The sequence below is a fragment of the Lissotriton vulgaris genome, unplaced genomic scaffold (assembly GCF_964263255.1).
Source record: "Lissotriton vulgaris unplaced genomic scaffold, aLisVul1.2 SCAFFOLD_1545, whole genome shotgun sequence".
Classification (NCBI taxonomy): Eukaryota; Metazoa; Chordata; class Amphibia; order Caudata; family Salamandridae; genus Lissotriton; species Lissotriton vulgaris.
Window position 1 is genome coordinate 160596 of NW_028247213.1, and position 14318 is coordinate 174913.

A 14318-nucleotide genomic window follows, 5' to 3' on the forward strand; every position below is an offset into this window, starting at 1 on the left:
CTTTCCACCTTTTCTATATCTCGCCTGATCGAGCCTGATTGAGCGGATTAGCACATGTACTTCTCATTTTGGGAAGGTATTGCTTAGCTTGCTACCAGCAGCTCAGTTATGTTATGATGTTAGAGGCTTGCAAGGAATGCTTTAGTCCTGCATTAGGCAGTTTTTATTGCTACTTGCATTCAAGGGAAAGATAATTAGCCAGAATCTGTGACCCAGTTATTCAGCTTGGCATTCCGATTTGCACAAAGGGAATAAGCATTTGAGAAAAAATGCAACATGTGTTTCTTATGTTGTTATGAACAGCTTTTTATTCTTTCTCTTTAGGGTCTAGCCACTGCAGAAATAGATAAATAAGTGCTGACTTCCTGTAAGACGTGTCCAATGCTGGGACAAAATAAAAGGGGACACTTATAAATGATAGTGATATCATTTGAGAAAGGGTAAGTTGACACTGAATTTCATGTGTATTCACAGACCAAGCATGAAAAAGTCGCCAGCATGATCTTCATTGCGTGCTTAGAGCTGGTATTAGCTTTTCAGAGGTGCAGGCCTTTCGAAGGCTCGTTGGTCTAGGGGTATGATTCTCGCTTTGGGTGCGAGAGGTCCCGGGTTCAAATCCCGGACGAGCCCTTTCATTGGTGCTTTTTTAAAGTAGTATTGAAGTATGCATTTCAAAGCCAATATCAATTTTCTCTTTGCAGTAGTGGATGAATATTTGCTAGAGTCTCATGCTTTTAACCTTGCCCTGCCTGAGCAAATAGGAAACATTTCTCTTTAAGCATTTTGCAAAAATGCTGAACTTGCATGGCATATACAAGCGTTCAGCTAGGGCTGTCTGGGAAGGTTGCATGAAAGAAATCTAAAACCAGAGGCCCTTGGAATAGCCTGTTTTGAGAAGTTTCATCACAGAAGAATCAACTGTAGACATCTGTTTCTGTAGTGTAGTGGTTATCACGTTCGCCTCACACGCGAAAGGTCCCCGGTTCGAAACCGGGCAGAAACAGTTGTTATATTGTCTTGGCTGCAATGTTGAGAGGTGCCGTTTTGCCATGAAATTGTCCAGGCCCTGAAGATGGTTTCATGCAGACTCATTCCAAGAAAGTGAATTCTCTTAAAAACACTAAAGTAATTGGCATGTGGATGTATCTGTTGATTCACAGACCTCGCTTTCATAAGAGCCCTGCATTCTGTTCATTGCTCACCTAGAACATGCATTAACTTTGGGAATTGTTGGCACCAACAGGCATCTTAGTTTAGTGGAGTGTTTCTGGTGTTTAAGTGCAGAAGCCCTGGGCTCAATTCCTCGGTGACCCTTCTCAAGGTGATGATACAAATGCATCGTCACCTTTACGTTTAATGTCAGAATTGTTTATTTCTATTTGGTGGTGTATGAATGCTTGCAATAGTATGTTGATTTTTTCTAGCCTTGAATGAATAAAAGCAAATCACTCCTCTTTATGTATTTTTCTAATACATTGATATTTGCATCTCCTTTCCTAGCCTGCATTTTTCACTATCTTACAGGCTGTATATAATAAGTATCAATTCAGGGGCCCTTCTATTACTCAATACACAACTATTCTATCCTGGCATTGATAAGCAATCTACATCTGCTTCTGTTGTGTATTGGTTATCATGTTTACCTGACGTGTGAAAGCCCCATGTTTGACAGTGCGCGTTAATAAAGAGACCAATGATTTGTATTAAAAGTTGGCATGTGTTTTTGTTACCTTGCACCGGCCAAAAAGTGCCGGAAATGACTTCATTTGCAGTCACTTGAAAAGTAGGGATTCTCAAATAAATGGTAAGAGGTTGGAACAAATCTAAAGGAATGCATGGCATATCTATATGTATGTGTACGCAGGTATCCATATATAAAGATAGATAGATAGATAGATAGATATATAGATAGATAGATAGATAGATAGATAGATAGATAGATAGATAGATAGATAGATAGATAGATAGATAGATAGATAGATAGATAGATAGATAGATAGATAGATAGATAGATAGATAGATATTGGGAGAGAGAGAGCGTTAATATAAACTGAGACTTTATTTTCCATCAAGCTGTCTTTCCTTTCCTTCAGGAGCAGAATGTTCTGATCATCAGCGCTCCAGAATCTAGTGCTTGGTTGGCAAGCATCACACATTGTGATGTGTTAGCTAAGAGTTCCATGTCGTTCAGACTCATATATTCCTCTGTAGTTGTACCTTGGTGATTCAACAAAATGTGGCATCATAAGCAGCATTCTACTGCCATAGACTGGGCAGAAAAAACATTTAGAATTTCACTGAAAAAGAAAAAAAGCATACTTAGGCAGAGCTTTCTGGACAGTAAGGACATTAGAGTAAGTGATGAATAAGCACTGCTTTTGTTAATTTACATAGGCAGAACAGAGACTGCTGGGAAAAGCCTGAAATTAAAGGCACAGAAAATGCCTGCTTCTGGATAGAACACTGAGAAGGGTTGAAAGTTTTTTCTCTGACCCTGGCCACTTATACAAGCAATCCTATGATAGTCAGAAGAACCCACCCTAAAAAGGAAGGGACAGCCATTTGGACCCTTTCCACCTTTTCTATATCTCGCCTGATCGAGCCTGATTGAGCGGATTAGCACATGTACTTCTCATTTTGGGAAGGTATTGCTTAGCTTGCTACCAGCAGCTCAGTTATGTTATGATGTTAGAGGCTTGCAAGGAATGCTTTAGTCCTGCATTAGGCAGTTTTTATTGCTACTTGCATTCAAGGGAAAGATAATTAGCCAGAATCTGTGACCCAGTTATTCAGCTTGGCATTCCGATTTGCACAAAGGGAATAAGCATTTGAGAAAAAATGCAACATGTGTTTCTTATGTTGTTATGAACAGCTTTTTATTCTTTCTCTTTAGGGTCTAGCCACTGCAGAAATAGATAAATAAGTGCTGACTTCCTGTAAGACGTGTCCAATGCTGGGACAAAATAAAAGGGGACACTTATAAATGATAGTGATATCATTTGAGAAAGGGTAAGTTGACACTGAATTTCATGTGTATTCACAGACCAAGCATGAAAAAGTCCCCAGCATGATCTTCATTGCGTGCTTAGAGCTGGTATTAGCTTTTCAGAGGTGCAGGCCTTTCGAAGGCTCGTTGGTCTAGGGGTATGATTCTCGCTTTGGGTGCGAGAGGTCCCGGGTTCAAATCCCGGACGAGCCCTTTCATTGGTGCTTTTTTAAAGTAGTATTGAAGTATGCATTTCAAAGCCAATATCAATTTTCTCTTTGCAGTAGTGGATGAATATTTGCTAGAGTCTCATGCTTTTAACCTTGCCCTGCCTGAGCAAATAGGAAACATTTCTCTTTAAGCATTTTGCAAAAATGCTGAACTTGCATGGCATATACAAGCGTTCAGCTAGGGCTGTCTGGGAAGGTTGCATGAAAGAAATCTAAAACCAGAGGCCCTTGGAATAGCCTGTTTTGAGAAGTTTCATCACAGAAGAATCAACTGTAGACATCTGTTTCTGTAGTGTAGTGGTTATCACGTTCGCCTCACACGCGAAAGGTCCCCGGTTCGAAACCGGGCAGAAACAGTTGTTATATTGTCTTGGCTGCAATGTTGAGAGGTGCCGTTTTGCCATGAAATTGTCCAGGCCCTGAAGATGGTTTCATGCAGACTCATTCCAAGAAAGTGAATTCTCTTAAAAACACTAAAGTAATTGGCATGTGGATGTATCTGTTGATTCACAGACCTCGCTTTCATAAGAGCCCTGCATTCTGTTCATTGCTCACCTAGAACATGCATTAACTTTGGGAATTGTTGGCACCAACAGGCATCTTAGTTTAGTGGAGTGTTTCTGGTGTTTAAGTGCAGAAGCCCTGGGCTCAATTCCTCGGTGACCCTTCTCAAGGTGATGATACAAATGCATCGTCACCTTTACGTTTAATGTCAGAATTGTTTATTTCTATTTGGTGGTGTATGAATGCTTGCAATAGTATGTTGATTTTTTCTAGCCTTGAATGAATAAAAGCAAATCACTCCTCTTTATGTATTTTTCTAATACATTGATATTTGCATCTCCTTTCCTAGCCTGCATTTTTCACTATCTTACAGGCTGTATATAATAAGTATCAATTCAGGGGCCCTTCTATTACTCAATACACAACTATTCTATCCTGGCATTGATAAGCAATCTACATCTGCTTCTGTTGTGTATTGGTTATCATGTTTACCTGACGTGTGAAAGCCCCATGTTTGACAGTGCGCGTTAATAAAGAGACCAATGATTTGTATTAAAAGTTGGCATGTGTTTTTGTTACCTTGCACCGGCCAAAAAGTGCCGGAAATGACTTCATTTGCAGTCACTTGAAAAGTAGGGATTCTCAAATAAATGGTAAGAGGTTGGAACAAATCTAAAGGAATGCATGGCATATCTATATGTATGTGTACGCAGGTATCCATATATAAAGATAGATAGATAGATAGATAGATAGATAGATAGATAGATAGATAGATAGATAGATAGATAGATAGATAGATAGATAGATAGATAGATAGATAGATAGATAGATAGATAGATAGATAGATAGATAGATAGATATTGGGAGAGAGAGAGCGTTAATATAAACTGAGACTTTATTTTCCATCAAGCTGTCTTTCCTTTCCTTCAGGAGCAGAATGTTCTGATCATCAGCGCTCCAGAATCTAGTGCTTGGTTGGCAAGCATCACACATTGTGATGTGTTAGCTAAGAGTTCCATGTCGTTCAGACTCATATATTCCTCTGTAGTTGTACCTTGGTGATTCAACAAAATGTGGCATCATAAGCAGCATTCTACTGCCATAGACTGGGCAGAAAAAACATTTAGAATTTCACTGAAAAAGAAAAAAAGCATACTTAGGCAGAGCTTTCTGGACAGTAAGGACATTAGAGTAAGTGATGAATAAGCACTGCTTTTGTTAATTTACATAGGCAGAACAGAGACTGCTGGGAAAAGCCTGAAATTAAAGGCACAGAAAATGCCTGCTTCTGGATAGAACACTGAGAAGGGTTGAAAGTTTTTTCTCTGACCCTGGCCACTTATACAAGCAATCCTATGATAGTCAGAAGGACCCACCCTAAAAAGGAAGGGACAGCCATTTGGACCCTTTCCACCTTTTCTATATCTCGCCTGATCGAGCGCTGATTGAGCGGATTAGCACATGTACTTCTCATTTTGGGAAGGTATTGCTTAGCTTGCTACCAGCAGCTCAGTTATGTTATGATGTTAGAGGCTTGCAAGGAATGCTTTAGTCCTGCATTAGGCAGTTTTTATTGCTACTTGCATTCAAGGGAAAGATAATTAGCCAGAATCTGTGACCCAGTTATTCAGCTTGGCATTCCGATTTGCACAAAGGGAATAAGCATTTGAGAAAAAATGCAACATGTGTTTCTTATGTTGTTATGAACAGCTTTTTATTCTTTCTCTTTAGGGTCTAGCCACTGCAGAAATAGATAAATAAGTGCTGACTTCCTGTAAGACGTGTCCAATGCTGGGACAAAATAAAAGGGGACACTTATAAATGATAGTGATATCATTTGAGAAAGGGTAAGTTGACACTGAATTTCATGTGTATTCACAGACCAAGCATGAAAAAGTCCCCAGCATGATCTTCATTGCGTGCTTAGAGCTGGTATTAGCTTTTCAGAGGTGCAGGCCTTTCGAAGGCTCGTTGGTCTAGGGGTATGATTCTCGCTTTGGGTGCGAGAGGTCCCGGGTTCAAATCCCGGACGAGCCCTTTCATTGGTGCTTTTTTAAAGTAGTATTGAAGTATGCATTTCAAAGCCAATATCAATTTTCTCTTTGCAGTAGTGGATGAATATTTGCTAGAGTCTCATGCTTTTAACCTTGCCCTGCCTGAGCAAATAGGAAACATTTCTCTTTAAGCATTTTGCAAAAATGCTGAACTTGCATGGCATATACAAGCGTTCAGCTAGGGCTGTCTGGGAAGGTTGCATGAAAGAAATCTAAAACCAGAGGCCCTTGGAATAGCCTGTTTTGAGAAGTTTCATCACAGAAGAATCAACTGTAGACATCTGTTTCTGTAGTGTAGTGGTTATCACGTTCGCCTCACACGCGAAAGGTCCCCGGTTCGAAACCGGGCAGAAACAGTTGTTATATTGTCTTGGCTGCAATGTTGAGAGGTGCCGTTTTGCCATGAAATTGTCCAGGCCCTGAAGATGGTTTCATGCAGACTCATTCCAAGAAAGTGAATTCTCTTAAAAACACTAAAGTAATTGGCATGTGGATGTATCTGTTGATTCACAGACCTCGCTTTCATAAGAGCCCTGCATTCTGTTCATTGCTCACCTAGAACATGCATTAACTTTGGGAATTGTTGGCACCAACAGGCATCTTAGTTTAGTGGAGTGTTTCTGGTGTTTAAGTGCAGAAGCCCTGGGCTCAATTCCTCGGTGACCCTTCTCAAGGTGATGATACAAATGCATCGTCACCTTTACGTTTAATGTCAGAATTGTTTATTTCTATTTGGTGGTGTATGAATGCTTGCAATAGTATGTTGATTTTTTCTAGCCTTGAATGAATAAAAGCAAATCACTCCTCTTTATGTATTTTTCTAATACATTGATATTTGCATCTCCTTTCCTAGCCTGCATTTTTCACTATCTTACAGGCTGTATATAATAAGTATCAATTCAGGGGCCCTTCTATTACTCAATACACAACTATTCTATCCTGGCATTGATAAGCAATCTACATCTGCTTCTGTTGTGTATTGGTTATCATGTTTACCTGACGTGTGAAAGCCCCATGTTTGACAGTGCGCGTTAATAAAGAGACCAATGATTTGTATTAAAAGTTGGCATGTGTTTTTGTTACCTTGCACCGGCCAAAAAGTGCCGGAAATGACTTCATTTGCAGTCACTTGAAAAGTAGGGATTCTCAAATAAATGGTAAGAGGTTGGAACAAATCTAAAGGAATGCATGGCATATCTATATGTATGTGTACGCAGGTATCCATATATAAAGATAGATAGATAGATAGATAGATAGATAGATAGATAGATAGATAGATAGATAGATAGATAGATAGATAGATAGATAGATAGATAGATAGATAGATAGATAGATAGATAGATAGATAGATAGATAGATAGATAGATAGATAGATAGATATTGGGAGAGAGAGAGCGTTAATATAATGAGACTTTATTTTCCATCAAGCTGTCTTTCCTTTCCTTCAGGAGCAGAATGTTCTGATCATCAGCGCTCCAGAATCTAGTGCTTGGTTGGCAAGCATCACACATTGTGATGTGTTAGCTAAGAGTTCCATGTCGTTCAGACTCATATATTCCTCTGTAGTTGTACCTTGGTGATTCAACAAAATGTGGCATCATAAGCAGCATTCTACTGCCATAGACTGGGCAGAAAAAACATTTAGAATTTCACTGAAAAAGAAAAAAAGCATACTTAGGCAGAGCTTTCTGGACAGTAAGGACATTAGAGTAAGTGATGAATAAGCACTGCTTTTGTTAATTTACATAGGCAGAACAGAGACTGCTGGGAAAAGCCTGAAATTAAAGGCACAGAAAATGCCTGCTTCTGGATAGAACACTGAGAAGGGTTGAAAGTTTTTTCTCTGACCCTGGCCACTTATACAAGCAATCCTATGATAGTCAGAAGGACCCACCCTAAAAAGGAAGGGACAGCCATTTGGACCCTTTCCACCTTTTCTATATCTCGCCTGATCGAGCGCTGATTGAGCGGATTAGCACATGTACTTCTCATTTTGGGAAGGTATTGCTTAGCTTGCTACCAGCAGCTCAGTTATGTTATGATGTTAGAGGCTTGCAAGGAATGCTTTAGTCCTGCATTAGGCAGTTTTTATTGCTACTTGCATTCAAGGGAAAGATAATTAGCCAGAATCTGTGACCCAGTTATTCAGCTTGGCATTCCGATTTGCACAAAGGGAATAAGCATTTGAGAAAAAATGCAACATGTGTTTCTTATGTTGTTATGAACAGCTTTTTATTCTTTCTCTTTAGGGTCTAGCCACTGCAGAAATAGATAAATAAGTGCTGACTTCCTGTAAGACGTGTCCAATGCTGGGACAAAATAAAAGGGGACACTTATAAATGATAGTGATATCATTTGAGAAAGGGTAAGTTGACACTGAATTTCATGTGTATTCACAGACCAAGCATGAAAAAGTCCCCAGCATGATCTTCATTGCGTGCTTAGAGCTGGTATTAGCTTTTCAGAGGTGCAGGCCTTTCGAAGGCTCGTTGGTCTAGGGGTATGATTCTCGCTTTGGGTGCGAGAGGTCCCGGGTTCAAATCCCGGACGAGCCCTTTCATTGGTGCTTTTTTAAAGTAGTATTGAAGTATGCATTTCAAAGCCAATATCAATTTTCTCTTTGCAGTAGTGGATGAATATTTGCTAGAGTCTCATGCTTTTAACCTTGCCCTGCCTGAGCAAATAGGAAACATTTCTCTTTAAGCATTTTGCAAAAATGCTGAACTTGCATGGCATATACAAGCGTTCAGCTAGGGCTGTCTGGGAAGGTTGCATGAAAGAAATCTAAAACCAGAGGCCCTTGGAATAGCCTGTTTTGAGAAGTTTCATCACAGAAGAATCAACTGTAGACATCTGTTTCTGTAGTGTAGTGGTTATCACGTTTGCCTCACACGCGAAAGGTCCCCGGTTCGAAACCGGGCAGAAACAGTTGTTATATTGTCTTGGCTGCAATGTTGAGAGGTGCCGTTTTGCCATGAAATTGTCCAGGCCCTGAAGATGGTTTCATGCAGACTCGTTCCAAGAAAGTGAATTCTCTTAAAAACACTAAAGTAATTGGCATGTGGATGTATCTGTTGATTCACAGACCTCGCTTTGAAAAGAGCCCTGCATTCTGTTCATTGCTCACCTAGAACATGCATTAACTTTGGGAATTGTTGGCACCAACAGGCATCTTAGTTTAGTGGAGTGTTTCTGGTGTTTAAGTGCAGAAGCCCTGGGCTCAATTCCTCGGTGACCCTTCTCAAGGTGATGATACAAATGCATCGTCACCTTTACGTTTAATGTCAGAATTGTTTATTTCTATTTGGTGGTGTATGAATGCTTGCAATAGTATGTTGATTTTTTCTAGCCTTGAATGAATAAAAGCAAATCACTCCTCTTTATGTATTTTTCTAATACATTGATATTTGCATCTCCTTTCCTAGCCTGCATTTTTCACTATCTTACAGGCTGTATATAATAAGTATCAATTCAGGGGCCCTTCTTCTTCTCAATTCACAACTGTTCTATCCCGGCATTGATAAGCAATCTACATCTGCTTCTGTTGTATATTGGTTATCATGTTTACCTGACGTGTGAAAGCCCCATGTTTGACAGTGCGCGTTAATAAAGAGACCAATGATTTTTATTAAAAGTTGTCATGTGTTTTTGTTACCTTGCACCGGCCAAAAAGTGCCGGAAATGACTTCATTTGCAGTCACTTGAAAAGTAGGGATTCTCAAATAAATGGTAAGAGGTTGGAACAAATCTAAAGGAATGCCTGGCATATCTATATGTATGTGTACGCAGGTATCCATATATAAAGATAGATAGATAGATAGATAGATAGATAGATAGATAGATAGATAGATAGATAGATAGATAGATAGATAGATAGATAGATAGATAGATAGATAGATAGATAGATAGATAGATAGATAGATAGATAGATAGATAGATAGATAGATAGATAGATAGATAGATAGATAGATAGATAGATATTGGGAGAGAGAGAGCGTTAATATAAACTGAGACTTTATTTTCCATCAAGCTGTCTTTCCTTTCCTTCAGGAGCAGAATGTTCTGATCATCAGCGCTCCAGAATCTAGTGCTTGGTTGGCAAGCATCACACATTGTGATGTGTTAGCTAAGAGTTCCATGTCGTTCAGACTCATATATTCCTCTGTAGTTGTACCTTGGTGATTCAACAAAATGTGGCATCATAAGCAGCATTCTACTGCCATAGACTGGGCAGAAAAAACATTTAGAATTTCACTGAAAAAGAAAAAAAGCATACTTAGGCAGAGCTTTCTGGACAGTAAGGACATTAGAGTAAGTGATGAATAAGCACTGCTTTTGTTAATTTACATAGGCAGAACAGAGACTGCTGGGAAAAGCCTGAAATTAAAGGCACAGAAAATGCCTGCTTCTGGATAGAACACTGAGAAGGGTTGAAAGTTTTTTCTCTGACCCTGGCCACTTATACAAGCAATCCTATGATAGTCAGAAGGACCCACCCTAAAAAGGAAGGGACAGCCATTTGGACCCTTTCCACCTTTTCTATATCTCGCCTGATCGAGCCTGATCGAGCGCTGATTGAGCGGATTAGCACATGTACTTCTCATTTTGGGAAGGTATTGCTTAGCTTGCTACCAGCAGCTCAGTTATGTTATGATGTTAGAGGCTTGCAAGGAATGCTTTAGTCCTGCATTAGGCAGTTTTTATTGCTACTTGCATTCAAGGGAAAGATAATTAGCCAGAATCTGTGACCCAGTTATTCAGCTTGGCATTCCGATTTGCACAAAGGGAATAAGCATTTGAGAAAAAATGCAACATGTGTTTCTTATGTTGTTATGAACAGCTTTTTATTCTTTCTCTTTAGGGTCTAGCCACTGCAGAAATAGATAAATAAGTGCTGACTTCCTGTAAGACGTGTCCAATGCTGGGACAAAATAAAAGGGGACACTTATAAATGATAGTGATATCATTTGAGAAAGGGTAAGTTGACACTGAATTTCATGTGTATTCACAGACCAAGCATGAAAAAGTCCCCAGCATGATCTTCATTGCGTGCTTAGAGCTGGTATTAGCTTTTCAGAGGTGCAGGCCTTTCGAAGGCTCGTTGGTCTAGGGGTATGATTCTCGCTTTGGGTGCGAGAGGTCCCGGGTTCAAATCCCGGACGAGCCCTTTCATTGGTGCTTTTTTAAAGTAGTATTGAAGTATGCATTTCAAAGCCAATATCAATTTTCTCTTTGCAGTAGTGGATGAATATTTGCTAGAGTCTCATGCTTTTAACCTTGCCCTGCCTGAGCAAATAGGAAACATTTCTCTTTAAGCATTTTGCAAAAATGCTGAACTTGCATGGCATATACAAGCGTTCAGCTAGGGCTGTCTGGGAAGGTTGCATGAAAGAAATCTAAAACCAGAGGCCCTTGGAATAGCCTGTTTTGAGAAGTTTCATCACAGAAGAATCAACTGTAGACATCTGTTTCTGTAGTGTAGTGGTTATCATGTTTGCCTCACACGCGAAAGGTCCCCGGTTCGAAACCGGGCAGAAACAGTTGTTATATTGTCTTGGCTGCAATGTTGAGAGGTGCCGTTTTGCCATGAAATTGTCCAGGCCCTGAAGATGGTTTCATGCAGACTCGTTCCAAGAAAGTGAATTCTCTTAAAAACACTAAAGTAATTGGCATGTGGATGTATCTGTTGATTCACAGACCTCGCTTTGAAAAGAGCCCTGCATTCTGTTCATTGCTCACCTAGAACATGCATTAACTTTGGGAATTGTTGGCACCAACAGGCATCTTAGTTTAGTGGAGTGTTTCTGGTGTTTAAGTGCAGAAGCCCTGGGCTCAATTCCTCGGTGACCCTTCTCAAGGTGATGATACAAATGCATCGTCACCTTTACGTTTAATGTCAGAATTGTTTATTTCTATTTGGTGGTGTATGAATGCTTGCAATAGTATGTTGATTTTTTCTAGCCTTGAATGAATAAAAGCAAATCACTCCTCTTTATGTATTTTTCTAATACATTGATATTTGCATCTCCTTTCCTAGCCTGCATTTTTCACTATCTTACAGGCTGTATATAATAAGTATCAATTCAGGGGCCCTTCTTCTACTCAATTCACAACTGTTCTATCCCGGCATTGATAAGCAATCTACATCTGCTTCTGTTGTATATTGGTTATCATGTTTACCTGACGTGTGAAAGCCCCATGTTTGACAGTGCGCGTTAATAAAGAGACCAATGATTTTTATTAAAAGTTGTCATGTGTTTTTGTTACCTTGCACCGGCCAAAAAGTGCCGGAAATGACTTCATTTGCAGTCACTTGAAAAGTAGGGATTCTCAAATAAATGGTAAGAGGTTGGAACAAATCTAAAGGAATGCCTGGCATATCTATATGTATGTGTACGCAGGTATCCATATATAAAGATAGATAGATAGATAGATAGATAGATAGATAGATAGATAGATAGATAGATAGATAGATAGATAGATAGATAGATAGATAGATAGATAGATAGATAGATAGATAGATAGATAGATAGATAGATAGATAGATAGATAGATAGATAGATAGATAGATATTGGGAGAGAGAGAGCGTTAATATAAACTGAGACTTTATTTTCCATCAAGCTGTCTTTCCTTTCCTTCAGGAGCAGAATGTTCTGATCATCAGCGCTCCAGAATCTAGTGCTTGGTTGGCAAGCATCACACATTGTGATGTGTTAGCTAAGAGTTCCATGTCGTTCAGACTCATATATTCCTCTGTAGTTGTACCTTGGTGATTCAACAAAATGTGGCATCATAAGCAGCATTCTACTGCCATAGACTGGGCAGAAAAAACATTTAGAATTTCACTGAAAAAGAAAAAAAGCATACTTAGGCAGAGCTTTCTGGACAGTAAGGACATTAGAGTAAGTGATGAATAAGCACTGCTTTTGTTAATTTACATAGGCAGAACAGAGACTGCTGGGAAAAGCCTGAAATTAAAGGCACAGAAAATGCCTGCTTCTGGATAGAACACTGAGAAGGGTTGAAAGTTTTTTCTCTGACCCTGGCCACTTATACAAGCAATCCTATGATAGTCAGAAGGACCCACCCTAAAAAGGAAGGGACAGCCATTTGGACCCTTTCCACCTTTTCTATATCTCGCCTGATCGAGCCTGATCGAGCGCTGATTGAGCGGATTAGCACATGTACTTCTCATTTTGGGAAGGTATTGCTTAGCTTGCTACCAGCAGCTCAGTTATGTTATGATGTTAGAGGCTTGCAAGGAATGCTTTAGTCCTGCATTAGGCAGTTTTTATTGCTACTTGCATTCAAGGGAAAGATAATTAGCCAGAATCTGTGACCCAGTTATTCAGCTTGGCATTCCGATTTGCACAAAGGGAATAAGCATTTGAGAAAAAATGCAACATGTGTTTCTTATGTTGTTATGAACAGCTTTTTATTCTTTCTCTTTAGGGTCTAGCCACTGCAGAAATAGATAAATAAGTGCTGACTTCCTGTAAGACGTGTCCAATGCTGGGACAAAATAAAAGGGGACACTTATAAATGATAGTGATATCATTTGAGAAAGGGTAAGTTGACACTGAATTTCATGTGTATTCACAGACCAAGCATGAAAAAGTCCCCAGCATGATCTTCATTGCGTGCTTAGAGCTGGTATTAGCTTTTCAGAGGTGCAGGCCTTTCGAAGGCTCGTTGGTCTAGGGGTATGATTCTCGCTTTGGGTGCGGGAGGTCCCGGGTTCAAATCCCGGACGAGCCCTTTCATTGGTGCTTTTTTAAAGTAGTATTGAAGTATGCATTTCAAAGCCAATATCAATTTTCTCTTTGCAGTAGTGGATGAATATTTGCTAGAGTCTCATGCTTTTAACCTTGCCCTGCCTGAGCAAATAGGAAACATTTCTCTTTAAGCATTTTGCAAAAATGCTGAACTTGCATGGCATATACAAGCGTTCAGCTAGGGCTGTCTGGGAAGGTTGCATGAAAGAAATCTAAAACCAGAGGCCCTTGGAATAGCCTGTTTTGAGAAGTTTCATCACAGAAGAATCAACTGTAGACATCTGTTTCTGTAGTGTAGTGGTTATCACGTTCGCCTCACACGCGAAAGGTCCCCGGTTCGAAACCGGGCAGAAACAGTTGTTATATTGTCTTGGCTGCAATGTTGAGAGGTGCCATTTTGCCATGAAATTGTCCAGGCCCTGAAGATGGTTTCATGCAGACTCATTCCAAGAAAGTGAATTCTCTTAAAAACACTAAAGTAATTGGCATGTGGATGTATCTGTTGATTCACAGACCTCGCTTTCATAAGAGCCCTGCATTCTGTTCATTGCTCACCTAGAACATGCATTAACTTTGGGAATTGTTGGCACCAACAGGCATCTTAGTTTAGTGGAGTGTTTCTGGTGTTTAAGTGCAGAAGCCCTGGGCTCAATTCCTCGGTGACCCTTCTCAAGGTGATGATACAAATGCATTGTCACCTTTACGTTTAATGTCAGAATTGTTTATTTCTATTTGGTGGTGTATGAATGCTTGCAATAGTATGTTGAT

At 39.7% G+C, this 14318-nt stretch overlaps 11 non-coding genes across 11 annotated transcripts; all 11 read left to right on the forward strand.

Moving 5' to 3' along the window:
• The first annotated feature begins 558 nt into the window (after positions 1–558).
• On the forward strand, positions 559–630 carry TRNAP-UGG (transfer RNA proline (anticodon UGG)). The gene has a single exon. It is a non-coding gene; the product is annotated as a tRNA-Pro (tRNA).
• Positions 631–930: 300 nt separating this feature from the next.
• Positions 931–1003, forward strand: TRNAV-CAC (transfer RNA valine (anticodon CAC)). Its single transcript has one exon. It is a non-coding gene; the product is annotated as a tRNA-Val (tRNA).
• A 2124-nt stretch (positions 1004–3127) lies between these two features.
• Positions 3128–3199, forward strand: TRNAP-UGG (transfer RNA proline (anticodon UGG)). Its single transcript has one exon. It is a non-coding gene; the product is annotated as a tRNA-Pro (tRNA).
• Positions 3200–3499: 300 nt separating this feature from the next.
• TRNAV-CAC (transfer RNA valine (anticodon CAC)) lies at positions 3500–3572 on the forward strand. The gene has a single exon. It is a non-coding gene; the product is annotated as a tRNA-Val (tRNA).
• Positions 3573–5685: 2113 nt separating this feature from the next.
• TRNAP-UGG (transfer RNA proline (anticodon UGG)) lies at positions 5686–5757 on the forward strand. The gene has a single exon. It is a non-coding gene; the product is annotated as a tRNA-Pro (tRNA).
• Positions 5758–6057: 300 nt separating this feature from the next.
• Positions 6058–6130, forward strand: TRNAV-CAC (transfer RNA valine (anticodon CAC)). Its single transcript has one exon. It is a non-coding gene; the product is annotated as a tRNA-Val (tRNA).
• Positions 6131–8257: 2127 nt separating this feature from the next.
• On the forward strand, positions 8258–8329 carry TRNAP-UGG (transfer RNA proline (anticodon UGG)). Its single transcript has one exon. It is a non-coding gene; the product is annotated as a tRNA-Pro (tRNA).
• A 300-nt stretch (positions 8330–8629) lies between these two features.
• Positions 8630–8702, forward strand: TRNAV-CAC (transfer RNA valine (anticodon CAC)). Its single transcript has one exon. It is a non-coding gene; the product is annotated as a tRNA-Val (tRNA).
• A 2167-nt stretch (positions 8703–10869) lies between these two features.
• TRNAP-UGG (transfer RNA proline (anticodon UGG)) lies at positions 10870–10941 on the forward strand. Its single transcript has one exon. It is a non-coding gene; the product is annotated as a tRNA-Pro (tRNA).
• Positions 10942–11241: 300 nt separating this feature from the next.
• TRNAV-CAC (transfer RNA valine (anticodon CAC)) lies at positions 11242–11314 on the forward strand. The gene has a single exon. It is a non-coding gene; the product is annotated as a tRNA-Val (tRNA).
• A 2519-nt stretch (positions 11315–13833) lies between these two features.
• Positions 13834–13906, forward strand: TRNAV-CAC (transfer RNA valine (anticodon CAC)). Its single transcript has one exon. It is a non-coding gene; the product is annotated as a tRNA-Val (tRNA).
• Positions 13907–14318: the final 412 nt, after the last annotated feature.